Source organism: Cygnus atratus, chromosome Z (genome assembly GCF_013377495.2).
Source record: "Cygnus atratus isolate AKBS03 ecotype Queensland, Australia chromosome Z, CAtr_DNAZoo_HiC_assembly, whole genome shotgun sequence".
Lineage (NCBI taxonomy): Eukaryota > Metazoa > Chordata > Aves > Anseriformes > Anatidae > Cygnus > Cygnus atratus.
The window spans coordinates 4,026,713-4,047,067 of NC_066396.1; the positions used below are offsets into that span (position 1 = coordinate 4,026,713).

Here is a 20,355-nt window from a genome sequence, read left to right on the forward strand (position 1 = left end):
CATGGAGGGGATATCCACACCCAAACCTTCCCCTCTATGAGGGTGTCAAGTCCCTGTTTCTGGCCTCTCAGGAAACAGCTTTAGCCACCAGTCTGTAAAGTGGTGTAGGAAAGAATTCAAGATTCATGGTGAGAAGGAGCAAGGTGGGCTCAGCTCACTTCCAAGAGCATCTGCGAGGAGGTGGGTCTGCTGTCAAGAACAGAAGAAATGGGAATTTTACAAGGAAACCACTAAGAATGGCCCAGCAGAAGTGGAAGATTTAGGCTGATTCTGTGTTACTGGACATACAAACAATATAGTTGATCTTGGAAGGCAATAGGTTAGTGTTGGATCTCATCTCTATTCAAAACACAGTAAGTGGTCTTTTGTCTTCTAAGGTTGATTTTCTTTTAAAAAATCATAGCAAAATATAGAAAGCTACCAGATCAAAGACCATATTTAAATTAAGGACCATTAAAATGCTATATTTGTTATTTAAATTTGGCTGTGACAATCTACTCCATCTTCTCCACATATAGTATTTTCTTTCCTGTTGAAGTCCAAAGACAACCTTCTTTTTCAAATAACCTTCTGTTTGTACAAGAAACCAAATCAAAATGTGAGCACTGAGCATCTCTCAGACCTCTTGTTTATGAAAGATTGCTGTTTTCCTAAACCTTTCCCCAGGCCTACTCATACCCTAGAAGTTCACCCAGAATTCAATGGAAATTTTTCCTTTAATAGTCACAGGACTGGAATAAAATGCCTTAGAAAAAAAAGTCATTGCTGGGTGAGCTGAAGAATTAATAACTGTTCATTTATTTTCTGGATTTTTTTCCTGTTTTTATTTCATGGCATTGTGATGACCTCAGCTTTCAGACCTGTTTCTATCCCCCAGGTACTACCTAGGGGATTCGGTTCCCATGCACATTTCTGTCCCAATTTCTGTCCTCTTGGGCACTCTCTGAGCCTTTGTCTAAGTCCCAATTAGCAAGAAGCACCACTTGTGGTTCTTAGAAATGCATATGCTGATTACTGACCGGTAGTCTCATGCTTAAAGGCCAGCTGGCAGCTAAAACTGAACTGAAAAGCTACTGATTTTCATGAAATGCATTGGAATTTAATATCTTTGAGACCTCTACCCTTCTGTCAAAGTTGATCAGTGGGCTTACATGTTATTGAAAAAGACTGACAGATAGCTGGACAGGCACAAAGCATGATCACACAAGCTCTGTTTTCTCAGGCTAAAAACCATGATTAACTTTTGGAAAACAAAATCCAATGTACCTGGATTAATCTTATCTCTAGCAGTGATTAATTGCAACTTAGGGCATAACATGCAGCATGAGTTATGTACTGGTGATGCACATCTAGAAACTTTTCCAGCATTACAAACTTCTAAATTTCTGTTTTTGATAGCATCCTCCTCCACACCAGCAGCAAACTCAAGTCAGCTAAAGAGATAAGCAGCTTATCTATTTTTAAGTTGCTTTTCTTTCCTCTTTCCTGCAGCTACTTCATCAGTGAGAAAGCTCATGGAAAAAGGGCATTCCTAGGAGAGATTCACGATGCAAGAGAAGGAAAGAGCAAAATGCAAACACAGCTGATCCTCAGTGAATTGAAACTTCCCCCAAATACTGCCACAAATAGATAGATGTACTTCTAGCTTTGCTTCTTGGGATTCTTCTTTCTTATGCATCCTATGCTAATTGCCTCACTAGTCAGGCTGCGATATTTGATTTGGCAGTTTTCCTGCTTCTTGCTTGTAAATTTACATCAGAGAAGAAATAGGGTGAAATTATTAATGAAAATGTATCCACAGGTGTCTTTCCAAAGGAGGAGAGCAGAACTACTGTATGAAAGAGGACCCATTTTCAGGTTGCCTATTAATACATTTGCATTTAACTCTGATCCCCAGTAATTTGCATAGGCAAGAGGATAAAAGCAGTAACAAACATCTCAGTTGGTACTGAATTTCCCCTACAGACAGAATTATATATATGCTGCTCTTTTTTGTGTGTGTGCTTCCTGTTCACTTGCTGCTCTTCATTCCTTTTAATGGTATCCCAAGATGTACATGGCAAAAAGGGGATTGATGAGCTTAGACACAGTGGTTGGGATTTCTCCGAGCAAACGCAAGTGTCTGGAGCTGAGCTGCTGCTTTTGGGTCCTCTCCAGCCAGTGCAGAGGGACAAGGACTTCATCAGAAATAAAGGCCTAAAATATGTGAGATGAATCAAGGCCTATCCGGAGCTGTTTTGCTCAGCTGATGTCAAAGGAAGCTGAAGGCAGTTTGCTCTGATGAGTCCCTTATTGTGACCACCAGTCACTGGAGCAGAGGAGGAACCATGGAGGAGGTATCAGCAGTGCTAGCACAAGCAGTCAAGAGGGAACAAAGGAGGAAGAATGAATTTTTCCCCTCTTTGTGGTGTGTTTGTGTCTGTATTATCCTGTAGCTAGAGCAAATTAGTCTTAGTTGCTCAGCAAATGGGGAACAACACATAGCAGTAAATCTGGAAGATGAATGTGAACAGAGGAGGATAGGCAAGAAGACCAGCTTAAAGATGATGTGCTGTTTGAGAAAAAAAGTTCATTTTTTTCATAGTCAGTTAGGAGGCACCTTTTCAGTGGACAGTGACAGCATGCAGGACAACAGCTACACTGCTTGGCACATCTGACCTCAGTAAATATAGCAGTAAGGATGGGTAGCTGCTGATGCTCACTGCTCTTCAGGTGACAAAATGGGGGCTTTACCGCAAATGTCCATAGGGCCCTGTTTTTGAAAGCTCAGTGTATACATGTTTGTAGCTGAAAGGAGTCATTTTTTGGTTTGTCACAGAGTTATCCCTTAACCCACGTTGTATAGAGAAAAGTTTATAGTCCAGTGCTCTTATTAAGCATGCTTTCTCCCATTTCCTGTTTGGAGGGTTATAATTTACTTTCTGACCAAAAAATAAGAAATTTCCATTAAAACAATGTTCTTAAAGAAATAAATGCAGTGAACTGCCCCTCAAGAAACAAACAAAATCATGCAGGTGAAAAGAAAACCACCTTTGATTGAGAAACTGAAAATGTCAAATGCACATTCAGCTGCTTTTAATTCTTTAGCATTCTTACTTGAGTCCACTTTTTAGCATACCTTTTTTATTTTCAGCTGTAGAGCAATGAAAAAGACTTGGCTTTAGGTTTTTCTACTCTAAAGAAATCTGACCAACTCTTGCAACCAGCTTATGGCTTCAAAACAACCCAATTCTAATGTAATTTGCATGAGTCCTATATCACCCAAATGCTCCTGACAATTCATTGAACTTTGTCCTGCATTTTACCAGATTACTTATGAACCATATTGGGCACAGCAGAGCTGTTAATGAAACTGGAACAGTATAATTACAACATGCTCATCCTTGAAGATGCAGGCAGATGTGGGAAAGTGTACTCCATTTGTCTCACTGAAATACCATTGCAAATTACCTCTGCACTAACTACATTTAAATAGGAAATAAAGGGAAAAAAATCTTCCTCTATAATGACAAGACGAGAATATCCATAAAAAGGAAATAGAGATGACATCCTTCTTTGCGTGTGACATACATTTTTTACATGGCTTAGGGGCTTTGCTTCCTGAGAGTTTACATCGTCAACTGTCAGGGCCCTTCCATGCATGATTTATGTATGCATAATAAAGACATTGTGGTTGAGGAACTGATCTGTGATTTCCAACAGCTTTGAAACTAACAGTAATAAAATATACAGCATATGAATAATACAGGGTTTAGTTAAAAAACATTGAGTTATGAAAAATGGGAGGCATATTTATTTTCCATTGCTTCATTTGCTCTTTATTTATTTTTTTTTCCAGGCGAATTGAATGACAGCTGTTAAGGGAGGCAGGCCAAAATTTTCAAATCCAGGGCCCAGGCTATGCACAGTATTGCATGTGCCCCCTTCCTCCCCTTGCAGATTCCAGGCACTCAGCAAGAGAGCAATTGGTAGCACAAACCTGGCACAAGTCATTTCATATTAAATTTAGAAGAGGACAGACTGTGAAGCTCTTGGAGAATGCATTTAAATGCTCTTCCTAAAATTTCATGAGACTTCCCCTACTTTTACAGCATGGCTCATGTACTAGTAGCACTGACTACCAGTATTTTCCAACAATATCTAGCACTGGGATCACAGCGGGTGTGCTGACACCATGCAATGAGGAGCCTTGCCACGATGGCTCTCAAACCAGTGAGTCTTGCTGAAATACATCTTATCCAGCTTGTTAGTCCGCATGCATTCCTGCCTTGCACAGTCAAATGGGCCAGGTTATAGAGCTGGGTTTCTTGGTGTTGGTGTCAGGTGTTTGCAGCAAAGGACAAATGCATTGGACGAGGCCACATCTCTGCTGAAAATCTCACTATTCAGAGACTGGATTAAAGTGGGCTTTTTTTGTTTTACATGAGAAAATCAAGATACAGAGACTCAGTGATTTAGATAAGTTCATGCAGGAAAATTGCTAACCAGACTCTATTTCTTGTCCATCTCCATGAAATTGTCTGTTTTCTATTGATAGAGCTTTGTTGGGTGTCTAGGGAAATTTTACTAGTGCTCTGTTGGAGTCATATTTGACAATTTGCCCCTGTTCAGGTTGATGAAATGAAATGGAGGATTAGATTGTGCTTAATGACAACAAGAACATGGCAAAGGTGCAAAACCCTTCAGGAGTTTTCTCCAAATCTACATTAAAGTTCTCATTTGGCTCCTTAAGTAGGGAAAATGGACAGAGGTCTTACATAGCCTCAGAACCTATTTTAATTATCGCCTCCCTGGATAATTATTAATGGGGGAGGAGAAAACTGCATGGAAGTGCAAATGCTAATGGGTTCCCCCAAGAGCAGGAGCCCAGAACATCAAGAAATGTGCGACAGGCTGCTGGCATGGAGGGGGGACGTGGCAGTCAAGATGCCGATGACATTCCTCAGTGACTTCAAGACTAAATTGCAAATCTTTATAAAAGCAAAGTGGTCCATGCACAGAAGTATTCAAGTTGAAAGGAAATTGTGTAGCTAAAACATGGGCTTTTGACGTAGACAAATGCTGTCAGAGGGAATAAGGAAGGGGAGGTAGAGAGGGCATCTGAACGAGGTGGGAGCTGTGCCCCACTGGGCACTGCTCTTTAATGACAGTTCTCCAAGTAGTTTCTAGAGTGGAAGGAGGCTTTATGATTAAATGAAGAAGGGAAAACTTTGCATACTCGCACCACGACAAAGGGATGACAAAGCTTGTTAAATAAATAAAAGCACAGGCACGTGTGGGATTCAACATTCATCAGTACCTTGAAAAAATCCTGAGGTGTTACCTCAGGTTTAGCACATCAGGTCTTTGTTAGACTATTAACTAAGGATATTATTCAAAACCTTCCACCTCCCTGATCAGTGTTCCAGGTGCCAGATGAAAAGCACATATGAATAGGCTATGGTGAGTGGGCACTGACTGAGTTAAAAATATTTTTTTTCTCCAGGGCCCTGAAACCTGTTCTGCTGTGCTTGGAGGGGATTTAGCACACAAGTCCTGGTACACAAGATGGAGGCAGAGGAAGTGATTCTTCCATTTTCTCAGGTGTTTTCCCCTGAGGTCCTCCCTCCAACAAAAAACAGTCTGTGGAAAAACCTTTGCATGAAGGTAGGGTCAGAATAAAATAACTTTATTTCTTTAGTAGCCAGTTTGCCCTGAAAGTAACTGAAAAAGGGATTTTATGTTTGTTTCTCCTCCCAAATATTATATGCTGATTTCACAAGGCTGATTTTTTCAACCTCTCCCAGCTCATCCCTGAATCTGAGAGCTGGCTGGAGGGAGTTCATCCCAGCTCAAACCCAGCCCGTGAGCCTCCTACCACATGTTGGGGTTGGTCCCACCCTTGCCACACAGCCTGAATGATTCAGATTCCACCCCCCACAAACAAGCCTTTGGAGGTATCCAGAAAACACCATTGTTTATACATTGAGACTAGAGAGAAGGCTTCCACAGGTTGCCTAGAAGAAGACTGATAAAGGCCTTTTGCTCTTAGAGGCTTTATGAGCATGACAAAAACTGGTGTGCTGTTTCCTAGGACCTGCCTACATATGGGTCATTTGGAGGCTGGCACAGGGAGTAATCAAGCTAACCACAGAACTGTCAGCTGAATCTTGGTTAATTAGTGGCCCAGAGTAAATTAGTCTGCACGTATCACCATATTGCCTTGACCACATTGCTTTCAGTGCCCAAAGTTAATGTCTCAGCATGATGGAGACACAACCCTGTCTTGCTCTGAAAGATGGATGGGGAAAAAATAGACTATAATTTCCATTTCTGCTGGAAGGCAGCAGGTGAGAACCTGTGGCTGAGAAGAGGGAGAGGGTGCTGGTGCTCAGGACTCATGGTCAGAATTGAACCATGCCATCATGGTCCTTCTCCCCAAATCACACAAGGCTAATTTAGGTAACGCTGCCTCTCCTGTGCTGCTGTTCCATGTAACAAAGACTTAATGCTACGGCTTTCTTCCCCTCTGTCTTTTGCAGCTGTCACCACCTGATGCCAATATTCCAACATTAGGAGTGTATTGAGCTAAAAAGCTCTGCTTGGATGATCATGCTTATCTCAGCTCAAAGGCTTTCAAAGCCCAGCTTAGCCAAAATATGATACACACCATGAGCCCAATCATTCCCCTTATAGCCATCTACGAAGAGCTGTATTTCAAACCAAGCTTTTCCATTATCATTTTCTTCCATCCTTGTTTCAGCTCACTAAACATTAACCACCATGGCCCACTGCATAAACCCAAACCATACTAAACAGATTAGGTTGATAGCCAAATCCTAACACCCTATTTGGGGAATGGCTACAATGCCTGGCTGTTTCTGTAGTTCAGTATATTGGGTATTTTTTGGGCAATGTTAAATCTTTTTACTTGACTGAAACATTTAACATCACAGTGCTAAGGCAAAACAAATAGCCAGGAAAAATCCTTTGATTTAAGAACAGTACTAAAAAATAAGACAAACGTAAACCCCAAACCCATCTGCATCTTATATCCAAAACTTGTAAAAGAAATCGACAAGATTTTATGAACTAGCTTATATATGTGTGTGTGTGTGTTTACATTTTAGTCTCATGGATTGTATTTATGTTGGAACATAGGAAATGGCCTCTACCTTTAAATTTATATTGTGGCTCTACATAATCACATGCTTTCTCTCGAATAAAAACCCACTGCTGCTAGCAGAGCTGCCAGCAAGCTGTTGTAGAAAAGAACATTGCTGAATATCATGGTTTTATTTTTCAAAGGAAAAGGCAAGAGAAGGAAAAAAAAGCCACATAGTATGATATCACTTGACAAAAGGGTAAATGTCAGGTCAGGAAATTCAGATAAATCATCATTAACGAGGGGCATTCTGAGCAGTCCCTCCAAAGAATCAGACCTGTGCTTGGGGCTACTGGAAGTTTTCATCAGTAATCCAGAATTAGATATAAAGTCACCACTGATAGAATTTGCAGCTGATGAAGATTGGTAGAGGTATAAATAACTGCAGGGACAGTGTAATCTAGATCACTGGTGAAGCTTGGCTTGTTCAGGCAAAACGTGTTTTACTACAGCCAACTGTGGTGCTTTCCATGTAGGAACACAGAATGCACATTTTTTTCTTATCCTACAGTTATGAAACTTCATCTGTAGTGAAGGGGCAGCCTTCTGCAGGCAAGGAACATGAGGGGTGTGTGTGCAGGAGGTCATGATGGGTGAGTAACCCAGCCTGAGCTTCATGCCGTGCTGAGACACACTGTTCCTGGTTGTTCCAGGACCTCTGAATGGAAAGAGGTGACTGATGTGAGTGGCAAGAGTGGCCTCGGTCTGAGGGGTAGGTTTTAGCCCCCCACCATCAGGAGTATCCAGAGAGCCTTGCTGTGTCTTGTGAAGGCTGTTGTCCCCCAGACAGAGCTGGGAAACAAGAAGGAAGGAGCTCATGCCAAAGAAGCTATGCTTTCGTAGTAATACATATGAAAGTATTTTAATTAAAGTCTTGACTAAGTGATACAGTCAGTGAAAACGCAATGTGATATAAGTGTGACATGATGAATTTCTAAATGGAGGAGTATGAATGACATTGCTTACAAGGTACAGATGACACAATTTATGAAGTTGAAGTTCATGCTGTAGGTAATAGTAAGGAGCCCTGTCTGATCAGGATTGAGTTTTATCCAAGTGCCTGTGATCCAGAGACCAATTTTTCAGCAAATATCTTGGAGCAGACAGGAACTTCTGTATGGACACGAGTTCAGGGCAGGAGGTCTCCACTAAGAGCTGAACATTCATTTACATCTACCCTTGTCTAGACAAGGCAAGCTAACTTCTTATTAGTGGTCATGCTTATTTTACTCTCCCCACTTATGCAAGACCCTTATTCATCTGTTGCTTCTGACACATCCTGCTTCTGACTTCTTTCCTTCTGTTCTTCAGTAGTCAGCTAAAACTACCCCAGGACATAATCTGCACCACTACAAAATAATTACCTCTATGGCTGATAGCCCACAGATCAAAGGCACGTCTACACCTACATGTATTTCTCTATATGTATATGTGCTCTATGTGCATGTGCTCCATATACTACACATCAAGGCCTTTCGTGTTGAAACTCATAAACCTTTCTTATATGCATATTCCCATTTCAATAGGATCTGATTGCAGCGCTGCACCTGTGTACAAAATCAAGGTGAGTGAAATCGTAGTGCTGCATCCCTGTTTGCTTGCTTTCAAGAATATAAAAAAACAAAACAAAACAAAACATAGAGAAATTGTAGCAAAGAGCCAGACAAGACTAGGGGAAATTCCTGAGAATGAAAGACTTTTCAAGCTCATCCTGCTTATTTGGGCAAGGAGAAGATGGAGAGGTAATTTGACTACTGCAGAAATATTTGTGCAGGGAGAACCTAGTTGGAAAAGGGCTCTTTAATCAGATAGAGGAAGGCATGAGAGGAACCAGTGTGATTTAGAATAAGATTAACTTTCCGCTGAGGAGGATTACAAGCCAGAACAAACTGCTAAAGAAAGCCATGGGTTCTCTGCTTCTCAGTTCCAGTAAATCACAGCTGGGTGTCTCTCTGGAAGACAATTTTCTCTGAACGTCAATTGCCAGGATCAATCCTGGGGATGACTGGGTGAAACTTAACAACCTGTGACATAGATGATCTAAGTGAAATGATTCTTTGGCTTTAAAATCACTGAATCATAGGGATGGTGAAGAGTAGAGCTTTATACAGCAATGGAAATATAAGCAGAGTAGACGCTGGAAGAGTGGAGGAATTAGACCCAGGCACCGAGAACAAGGAGTTCCATATCATTCGTTTTTCACACCTAAAGGACAGCTGGATGTTAAATAGATGTTCTGGGCCAGAAGTGTGGCGTAAAGTCTTTGTGCACAGCATAGAGGCAAGTAAGCCTTATTGCTTTACCCTGCTCCTTTTATGGTGTCTCCTTTCCATGCCTTGAGCTCTTGGGGAGGAATATAGTCTGCCCAAAGTGGAATTACATTAAGCAGGGACAAGGTGCGGTGGTTCAAGGAGCTTCTGCAGGTGCCTTGAATTACTGGTGAGCTCAGCTTGCGTCTTTCATTGTTTTTGTCATGAGGATATGGTATTTCATGTTTGGAAGAAGCTACTTTACCATGACACCTCTCAATTAATGGTTTATTGCAAATATTGATGTTTTACAACATAGATCATAGAATCATTAAGGTGAGAAAAGACCTCCAAGATCAGATGTTTTATTGCTGATTTTTCTGCTTGGCTGTTACTCATTTTCAGCAATGAATTCCAGCCTGATTATTTATGTGTTTACTTATTTTAAGGAGAGCTAACAAGTTTCACCAGAATTATGTGTTACAGGGAGGTATCATAGCTAATCCAAAGAAGTTAATTGCAAGAGCAGGAAACCTCAGCATGTGAATTGAGTTTTATAAAAAGAGATGCACAAACTGCAATATGTGCTCATCGTGACAGAGGTTTCTACACAGGTAAAGAACCACTGCAACCAGCAGTGTGCACAGGCAATGCTTTGCAAGGCTGTTTCCATCCCATGGAGACTGCAGAAAATGAACTCAATGGGCTGACAGTTGGAGCTATAAGATGCTAATAAATAGCCTTTGTTGGTAAACAACAAAAATGCTTTTGAGGAAGCACAGACAAACAATTCTGTTTTAGGAAACTGAGGCGCAAAACAAGATGATTTGCTATTCCTGAGGTTTCTCAGTAGACTAGTATAAAAGTCACAAGAAAACAGAAAGGTTTATCAAGGCAAAATTTTCATAGAACAAATGAAGTCCCCATGCAATGCCTGTAAGGAAAGGTCTTTTTTGTCCCAAAGCCTTCCCAAAGCAGGGGAAATACAACCTTCTCTGCAGTTGTCTGGGTGGAACACATGCCCTTGAAATGGATGGTGCAGTCACTAAACATAAGATGCTTCACACTCACATCTCCTCCTCTTTAACATATATGATAAGGTCTTTTTGATCCCAGATTTTATTCTGGAAACTTAATTTTGAGATGTGATCCATCTACATTATCAGTAAACAGGAAGGATAGATCACTTGCCAATCTACTATATAACTTTTTCAGGAAATGTATCTTTTGTTAGGTTGGTGTTAGATTTCTGATCTGAGAGCTAGTGCTTCTTTATTGCTCATGCTTATTTCTCACCAGGACAATTTTCCTACCTCCTTGGTTATGTGAGGGTTAATGTGTAAGTGAATGGTGGAGGTACTGCCCAACTGAAGTCCTGTCCTCAATGCTAAAGTACCTCCCTCACTTGGAGCTACTCTGAACATCATGGCTAGGAAGGGAGAAGAGAAAACAGAAGAGATCTCTAGTTTCCTAGAGATTTTCTGTTACAAAGTACAGAGAGTATTTCTCAAGTACAAAAATTTCCAGTGAGATAAAATACTGGTGACTTTTTTTTTTTCTTTGAGAATATGTGATCTTTCTCCTTGCAAGATGAAAGTCAAATGAAGTGCAGGGCAGAATTTCCTTCCCCATCCATCACCAGATGTTCAGTTCCCAGGAACATCTCTGCCTCCAGAACCTGCTGCTCAGAGCCTAAATGTGGAGGCCAAACCCTGCTACAACTCCAGCACATCTTCCAGCTCTTCCTGGACATGGAGCATTGTGTAACCCAAAACTTACATCCTTGCAGCATGATTCCCCTGTCAGCACTCTCTCACACACTAAAAAGCCCTGGAATGACTAGCTATGACAGCACCACCTCCTAAAGCATGTCGTGGGATCATGTTTCTTGACTCCACGCTGCATGTTCCCCACTCCTACAAGTGAGTGTTCGTACAGGCTTGCCAAAGCAGCAGCAGAAGTCTCCAGTACTGCGCTTCTGACATTGGCCAATGCTAGATATCCTCCAGATGGTAAAAAACAATCTTTACAGACCTTGGAGGCACTGATGTGGTACTGTACCAGCTGACAGCAGCTGTTGATTACCTAAATCTTGTAATTTTTATTTTTGTTAATGCACACTAGCTGCAGAGCTTACTGTCACATGACAAACCCAATTGGCTAATCTCTGCGTTTTCCCCTGAATCAGGAACTTTTCTCAATACCCATCTATGGTGATACAAATTAATTATATCTGGCTTTAGGATATTTGCTTTGTTCTATTAAGATACATGCACAGAACTGCACAGGACTACATAAGGTGTAGGTGAACAACTTCATTTAGAAATATCGTTCTGGTATATGTATTTGTGAGAGGTCATTTATTTATTCAGTTAAATCAAGAAATATAATCATCTGTCTTAATTTTTACCTTTGGAAGCAGTATAATATATGCCAAATCAAACAAGTAACTCATCTATCTTTAATAGCTTTCTTTGTGCCATGTAACTGCACAACAGCTGCTTTGTCAAATGACCAAGAAATTAGTTTGGCAAAACAGTGGTTTTCATCAGCATATGACCTTAACATAACATTTACATTTCAGGAGATGCTGTTCCAGTCAGAACAGAACTGCAGGGCAAACTCACATCTCTGGATACTCATGGAGGCATCTGACAGAAAAGCTAATAAATGCACTAGATTAGTACAGTTTTATTTTCCATAAATCTGGGACATGCTCAGCAATGTCAAACTTTTTCCTGTGTCTTTAAATGAATAAACAAACCCAGGCTTGCTCTGAAGCTCAGAAGTGAGGTGGAATTGATTTAACTCATTACCATTTGAATGATAGATGGACAAAGTAAACTCGTCTTTTCAGGCAGGGAATGGACCATGTAGAGACTCGTACACTGGTATAACATAGACGCGGGCTTTCAGCTTTAGATGATTGGATTCAGATGTTTCCAAGAAAGTTATTTGCTCCAAAAGGACTCTTTGGTTACTAACAGGTATAGCAATCATATTTGAAATGTTTTTACTCACAGTCAGGTTCCTACAGCTTCAGTCACATAGGATTTACTGGAGGGTTTATCCTTGGGCTGCTCTGTTGAGTGCAGAGAATTCAGGTGGGTGTTTTCAGATGGTTAGGCTGCCAAGACATACAAAGTAAAAAACAACATGTTTAGAGGAGAAATATTTTGCTTTTGCCATTTTGGCTATAATTTATTTCCGGCTTTTGCAGAAAATCATTATTTGCCTCTCCTAAATCACAGAGAAATTTAAACAGGAGAAAGGGAGTAAGTGGGTTTTGGTTTGTTTGTTTATTTTGTGAGAAGAGGAGGTACATCTATAGCTGAGAACAAGAAGGTAAGATCTTCACACCTAACCCAGGCAGAGTGAGAAAATAGCATTTTGGTATTCTGTAAGTTAATTTAAGGAATTAATAAATTCTTAATTTAATTCTTGATTCTGTTTTAATAACTATATGAGAGTGGGGGGATGACCCCAAAACAGAAGAGAGATTTAACATAGTTGACATTTATGCTGCATAACCACAAATGACTTGCTTGATTTCTGGTTTTCTTGTAACCTTGAAGCTTGATCTAAGCTCATCAAAAGTTTCCTGTGCACCCACAGGTCTCTTCTCAGCAGTTTCCAGGGAGCTAACAGGGATTTACTGCTTTGAGTCAGAGAGATGGATAACCTCTGTGTGTATGTGGCTGTGACAGTATTTTGATCCCCATGTCCGACACAAATGGTGGTGGCACAGGAAGCAGGATGGAGGTAGATTTGAGAATAGGTCACACGTCTCATAACGTTTCTTTATAATAACCTTTCTTCGTAACAGAAGAACTCTTTAAGACACTGTCTCATAGGAGTGTATTCTCAATCCAGCCAGAGTCCGTGACAAACTGCATCACCCTAAGACTCTGCCAGACCCTAGGACAAAATATTCCTCTTCACCTCTGACTCCTGATGTGCCTGGTCCTGGCTCTTTCTGCAGACCTCCTTGCTGGGTTTTGCATACATCCCTGCAGCTGCTTTTGCAAACCATGAATTACATTTCTCCACTGTCAACAATCGCAGTCGTTCCCATGGAAGCCTCTTTGCTCTGGGCTTGAACCTCATCCACGGTGCTGTTGCCTGAGTGCCCACCTCTTGCCTGCTGTTGAGCTGCTTTCCATCCCCCTGCCTCCCCAGAGTCAGGCAGGCATGCTGCACCTCACCTGCTGCAAGCCGTTTTATTTTTGTTGGTTTGGGAAAAGTTGTCGGTTGGTCTTGGCTTATTTTTCAATATTTCACATGAAAGAGAGGAAAAGAAGCTGAGTTGCAGAGCCTAACTTCTTCGGGTCAACAGCTACCAACATTGTGCCTTCCAGCACCTGGTGCTGGAGGGTGATTTGGTAAAGTCCTCCCTCACCTGCCTCCCTGTAGGTTATCCTCCCAGTTTCAGTGAGACTATTCAAAGCATTTACATCCCTCAGCTGTAAGTGGGGGTGGCAAATAGAAACCAAATGAAATAGAGAGGTCTTTTCTTTTTGTCATGTCACTTGCAGAAGTGAATTTTTGTTGATGTTGACAGTTCCTCCAGACACAATATATATTTTCTTAACATATATTAATTCAAAACAGAACAAAACAAAACAAAACATAAAACAAACAAACAAACAAACAAACCACAACCAAACCAAACCAAAAAAAACCACCACCAAGAAAAAACCTGTTCAGATTCTGAGGAATAAACAAATGGGTTTCCAGAGAGCTGAAATTTCAGGTTTATTCCCTCATACTTACCAGAGACCACACTGAGGCTAGGATTACTCCAAGCAGCATGCAGAAAGAGTAATTGAATAGCATATTACAAACTGAGGTCTGGCAATGCTTTTCAAATTAATTTGAGTGGACAGCACCAGTTTTTGTGGCCAACAGACCAGCATCTCATCACCATTTCTATCCCCAGAACACACCCACAAGTAGACCAAATGGAGGCAGCCTCCAGAAAAAAAATCAAAACTTACATCCTGGGCCCGAAATAAAAGGCCTAAACTGCTTTTCTGCCTTGTGTTCTCTGTGTAAACCCATAGTTAAACTCCAAATATGGGTTTGGAGCTTAATAATTGGAAAGACCTTCCTAGAGCAGTGCAGTTTTGAGGGCAGCCATCAAGTCCCAGCCATTGCAGATGGTGTGCTGGTGGGTGAACATCATTTGGGCAGCCCTAAATTTTGAGAGCCTCTGGAGTGGCAAACTGATTCACCAGCCTAGGGGACTTATGAGTAAAATTCTGGCTGGACAGAGGCAAACAGAGCAGGGACCCCAGGGCAATGCAGTTATTCTACAGAGGGTACCATACACGTGCTCAGCCTCATGCCAGTCCCAGAGCAGGTTATCTCATGCTTTCCTCTATCGGCTATGTACAGAGTTACCACAGACAGGGTGGTATGGCAAAAGTGTGCACTGTTGCTTAGTTCATGGCGATGTGTTCATCTGCCCTTGTCTACTGTAACTTTGGGGTTTGATGAAGGTAGATAAACTTACAGGGAATTTGCCTCATTTATTGTAAAAAATGCCTTCTAATTTATGGCTCTAGAAACTCTTCTGATGCACATCTTCTTTCATATGGGTGATGAAGATGCTATATCCCAGATTGCTTGGATTTTCTTCTGGTGGTCCAGGGAAGCACCCCTTGGCTTCCTCATTCTGGTGGGACAAAGGTGGAAAGGTCTTGTGAAAGAATCAGAGCTGCTCTGGAAATGCCTGAGACCTGATAAACACGGAGCCTTGCAAAGCCATTTTTAGACCTCTGCTTTTTAAATATAGCCCTCGCCACCAGCACCTGCTCTACCAATAACGTGTCATCTGCGAGATGTCACTCGCTGACATTGAGTGTCACGTACAGAAGCAGGCCAAGCATTTGCCAAACAGAGCCTGTTCTCCAGAGGGAGGAATGTAGCTGCTGATTATATGACCTGGATAACATTTGACAGCATTATGCCTCCATACATGTTTGCTCAGCACCTTATGCATTGAAGCTCCCCCAGTCTGGAGCCACAGGACGTTACTGTAACCCAAGTATTATTTATGTTGGCAACTGAGATATAGATGATGTGTGAAGAAAGAGAAAAAAGCAGCATTGCTGATGAATGGATTTGTGTATTATGGTTTTTATAGCATCAAACGGCTTAATATCAATAGACTGTACTGACCTAAACACACGACAGAGAGATTTTGTCTCAGGACCTCTAATTTTTTCCTTTCCATAGAGATTTTTGATTGTCAGAGCTCATACTTATTGTTATGCATTTTTGTAGCTCACCTTTCCTCTCTTTTGCATGAGAACTGCACCTCAGTGAGTGGTGGAAGGAGCGAAGAAGGGGCAGAATCGCAGTGCCCGTACCTTGCAGGACACACAATGGGGCTGGAGTGACAACTGCTTACGCCTTCAACCCACCACCTCTTTCGTTTTCCTAGCAGAGTCAGAACGGGACCTGGACCTCACCATTTGGGATTGCCTAGGGCAGGCTTGAAATTTTGGCCAGGTTTTGACCATCACCTGCCCCAGCTCTGCTGAGACATGCCAGGCATGCTGCTCAGGCTCGGCGTGGGAATCCCAGCATGTGGCCAGAACTTCCTGCACTGAGCTCGTGGGCTCCTGTGCTGTGGTCATGGTGGGTGCTCACTGACATTAAACCCTGTGCATAGCACTGAGGTGTGGGGAGTGCAATGCATCTGAAGTCTCGCTGAAAGCACTGCCTGGCCACATCACCACCACTTACCCCAGTCAGGCACTTGCTGGACATCGGGATATTAAGGGCACAGCTTTCCACAGCCTGCTTTCAGAAGGTGCAGCTGGGGCTCGCACTGGTTTTCAAAACACCTCAGCTCAGCTACTGAGCTGTGGCCATGTCTCCTTTCTCTTTTTTGCTCTCCCCCATCTCCTTTCCAAGCACCTGCAGTGGCTTTCAGCAAGCATTCTCTCTCTCTCTCTCTCTCTCTGCCTCTCTCTTTCTCTCTCTCTCTTTCTTGCTGCATATATGTTAAAATTGTTATTTCCCAACAGATGTATCACATGAAGGTATTAAATTCCCACCCTTCCCACCTCGCTCTCAGAACATTGACTCTGCTTTCACAGAAACACCAGTTTTATTATAACAGAGCTGAGTATTTAAGCTTCATTCTCAGATTCATCTGTCTTAAAACAGAAGATGTTAAAAATATTGGTGATGGTAAGCAGTGAGTGTAACCTCCAAATCTCCCCTGTTCGGATCAGATGTAGCTTTCCTGCTGTAATCATTCCTCTCTTCCCCCTTCTCCCCTCCCCTCTCTCTCTTTTTGGAGATGTGTTTCTCTCTGACTGTGATTCTGCAGTGGCAGAAAGGGGTCAATCTATCTGTAAAAGATGGACTCAGCCAAGCTTTTCTAGCTCTTTCCTGCTGATGGCAATTATCCGGAGGTTGGCAGCGGTCCCAGAAACCTGCAGTTCCTGCAGTCCTGCTGCTGTGGGCCTGCTCCACAAAGCCAGCATCCTAAGAGGATCACTTGGTGTGATGCCCAGGAAATGACAAACAGAAAAGGTCACACGTACTCCAAAAAGATATACTGCTCGGCAAATTTAATTGACATTGTGCAGCTTTTCAAAATGTCCCTGCAGACATTCCAGCATTTAACAGATGCAAGCAAAGAACAGCAAAATAACAGGGCTTTATAAAAAGGGCAGAAGAAATACGTTCTGTCCCCCCAAAAGAATTTTTTCATACCCTGGTAATATCCTTTCACATGGTCTATTGGATCAGGATAATTTTTTTGTTACCCCTGGTCTGGCAAGTGAAACCTGCTGGCCCATCCCCCAGCCTCCCTCCCTTCCCTCGCACACACACTGCTGCTTTTTAAATCATTGAGCTTTCATTACACAGGGTAGCTGTCCTTGTTGTTTTCCTTGCGTGTTTGTCTGTTAAAATATTGTACGACAAACCAGCTCCCCATCAAGCCCAGTGCTCTCCGGAGGCTTTGGCATTGTGTCCTGTGTTATCTAGCCAGAGGGAAAAGTGCTGCCTGCATCAATGGGTGCTTTCTTTAAAGAAAAGAAATAAGAGATCTGTGGAAATTTAAGAAGGTGTCCGATATCTAGCACTGTTAGCAAGAGGTGATGGGAAAGCAGTGAGTGGCCACAGTGAATCTAGGATGAAGGCAGGTGGTCCCATTTCAGCAGGGAATGTACTCTGCAAGGGCTCAGCTCCTCAGCTGTTTCACTCAGCATCCTTCTGCTAAGAACAAATTCAAAATCAGTTTTTGTGGTTTTGCCTTTAGTTTCTTCCAATTAAATAAAAAAAATGATGGCAGAACAGAGTATAGAATGAGTACTGAAGATACTGAAGTACTGAGCAGGCATTGACATGAGATCTGAATACCTGGCCCATGTACGTACATGCAATTTGTGATGAAAGCCACCACCTTCCCTATGCAGCTGGGACCATGCATTCGCCTTGATTTAGATGGCTGGGAGAGCAAAGAAGCAAGGTTTGAGTCTATGGGGAGCTTTGAATCTTCATGTCATGAGTCCCAGTGTGTCAGCTGGACTGCTATAGGGAGAAGTGATTAATGTTCCTGAAGCTTTCATGGCTGCTATCTACAGAAACTGTCCACTTGGATAGATGGTATAAAATGTTCAGTGCATCAGATTAAATACTTCAGGACTCTATAAACAAACACAAAGGTCCATGCTGGGGGCTTCGTTGGTTACTCTGTTTTAGAAGAACTAAGTATCCTAACCAGAGCGTGAGCACATACATGGATAGCATCTGTAAAAACTGGTTACTTATTTGCCTGATTATAGCCGGAGGTTAGTCAAGAAATTCTGTGATTACAATTTCAGCAAAGAGTTGGTGGGACAAATTGTTTTGGCTGAAGGATGGCACAACCAGGGAGTTTACAGGGCACAACAGCAACTTTGCAGAAAGCAATGATAACGGAACCAAAAGTCACTTTGCCTCAAAATGCTGCATTTGAAACAAGAGGGCATGAATAATACAACCTACAACTGGAGGTTCCAAGTACTCTGAACAACACCTAGCCCTACCAGCCATAAAAGTTGGGGAAACATGATTTTACTTTCTTTTTTTTTAGAAGACAATGCATTGTTATGGTAATTGTTGGGACCATAATCCAAGACTGTCCACCTCTGTACTTAAAGTACAGGCTGTACACAAATAGGAGGGACTGGGTAGTGTCAGGTACATTTCAAGGCAATTTTCTCAGTTTCAGTAATTGCTACAAAGGAAGATCCTGTTGAAAGGACAATATGACATTGGACTTCAGCAAGGAGGCATCCACCTTCTGAATGAAAACTGAACCTCATTTTTTAAAGACAGGTGGTACCCTTTAGCTGAAACACAGACAAAGGGCAAAGTTTCAGGAGTTGGTTCTGCCTGTTTCTGAATGGTTTTTGTCCATCCTTTATCTTGGTTTGTGTCAGGGCAAAAGTTCAAAGGCAACAGTGACAAAACCCACGTCAGTGCTGACACCACCAAGTGTGGGAGAAGCATCAGTCCTTTTGAAATGTCCTTCAGCACTAGTTCAGCCTCATAACAGGTTTCACTGCTATGCTGAAACTCAGCTCTGGCAAAGTTTCACTTGGTTCAAAATGTTCTGACTGTCAAGAAATGTGTGAACAAACACACTTTAATTTACATGCTGTTATAAAAGGATTTTGACTTCCTCACGGACAAGACAATTCTAGTTTAAGAGCCTGCTGTCAGAAATAGTTAACTTTCCAACAGAAATGTTTCCAAGAAAGGGTTTTTGCTCTTGACAAAATCACTGTGTAGTAAGTGACTCATAACTGTGTAATATTAATGGCTGGTTTCATAACACTCTGCTGTTACACTGGACTTCACAGAAGCAACACGATAAAACTCAGAAGTTGATCTTCTCTGTACTGCAGACTTCTGTCAACACAATTACATTGGTCAGGAGAAGCAAGAGGTGAGATCTCTGGCTGAAGAACAACATCAAGCAAAGCCTGATTGTAGAAAAAGTCAAAGAAGCCAGAACTGAACTTTCACCATATCACTGCTTTCGTTTCAGGATGGAGGGGGCAGAGGAGAAAGGTTACATTTTTTCCCCAAATATCCTAACCTTTGGGTTTTGTTTTCTGGGGGGAAAATCTCTAAAGCATCTTCAGATTTTAAACACAAAATGTTTTCTGAATTAAGGCTTGATTTAGTTCTTCTGCCGCCAAAAGCAAAAGCTCCAATCCTTTAGACCACAGGAAACTTTCCAGCTGTGGAAATATTAAGGCTTTTACTGTATGCAATTGAGCTGTTCTGATTCCATCTGCTAAAATGGTAAATTTTCACATATGCTTGTTTTGACTGATACCCAATCCTGAGTACTTTGTAAGGCAGTTGCACATGCAGGCCTGGTAAAAAATATTCAGCTTTTGCCAGCTCAGGAAAATGATTCGTTTGTTAGCCGAAAGTGACAGGTTGGGCCTTTGTGACTTAAGTGGAGAAGAATAACGTTCATAAACCACTCTTGTTTTGTCGGCAAAAATATTTTTAAAAACAAAGAGATACTATGACTTTTCTGGCCATTATGGGAAACTAGTTGAAAAAGCTAAAAGAAAGAATATACATCCTGATGAAATTCTTTTGATTTAAGGATTGCCAATATTGTACAAATCAGTGCTGGGTTGATTTTATTAATCTTTTTGTTAGGTCTTCCTATTTTCATCTCATGTTTCTAATAAGTGCTTGGACATTTTAGCAGATGAAAACTTCATAAAACACAGAAATTCTTCCTTTGAGGCCACTCCTTCCTTCTCATGGAACATGTAGAACTAGAACAACAAAAATTTCTAAGAATAAATCCCTGTGGTGTATTAGTGTGAAATATTGTCAGTGGCAACTCAGATTGCGTAGTCTCGGGAGAAAGGAGAGAACACAATTTAAAGCTTCTTATTTTAATTGCAAAATTGTATCATTCTT

General features: G+C 41.6%; 1 protein-coding gene across 1 annotated transcript in view; it reads right to left on the minus strand.

The window, feature by feature from the left end:
* Positions 1–20,355, minus strand: part of SLC14A2 (solute carrier family 14 member 2) — a 234,754-nt gene that overhangs the window by 133,416 nt on the left and 80,983 nt on the right. The window contains exon 2 of the mRNA XM_035559961.2: positions 12,415–12,520. The gene's annotated coding sequence lies outside the window, so the exon portion shown is untranslated. The remainder of the gene's footprint in view (positions 1–12,414; positions 12,521–20,355) is intronic.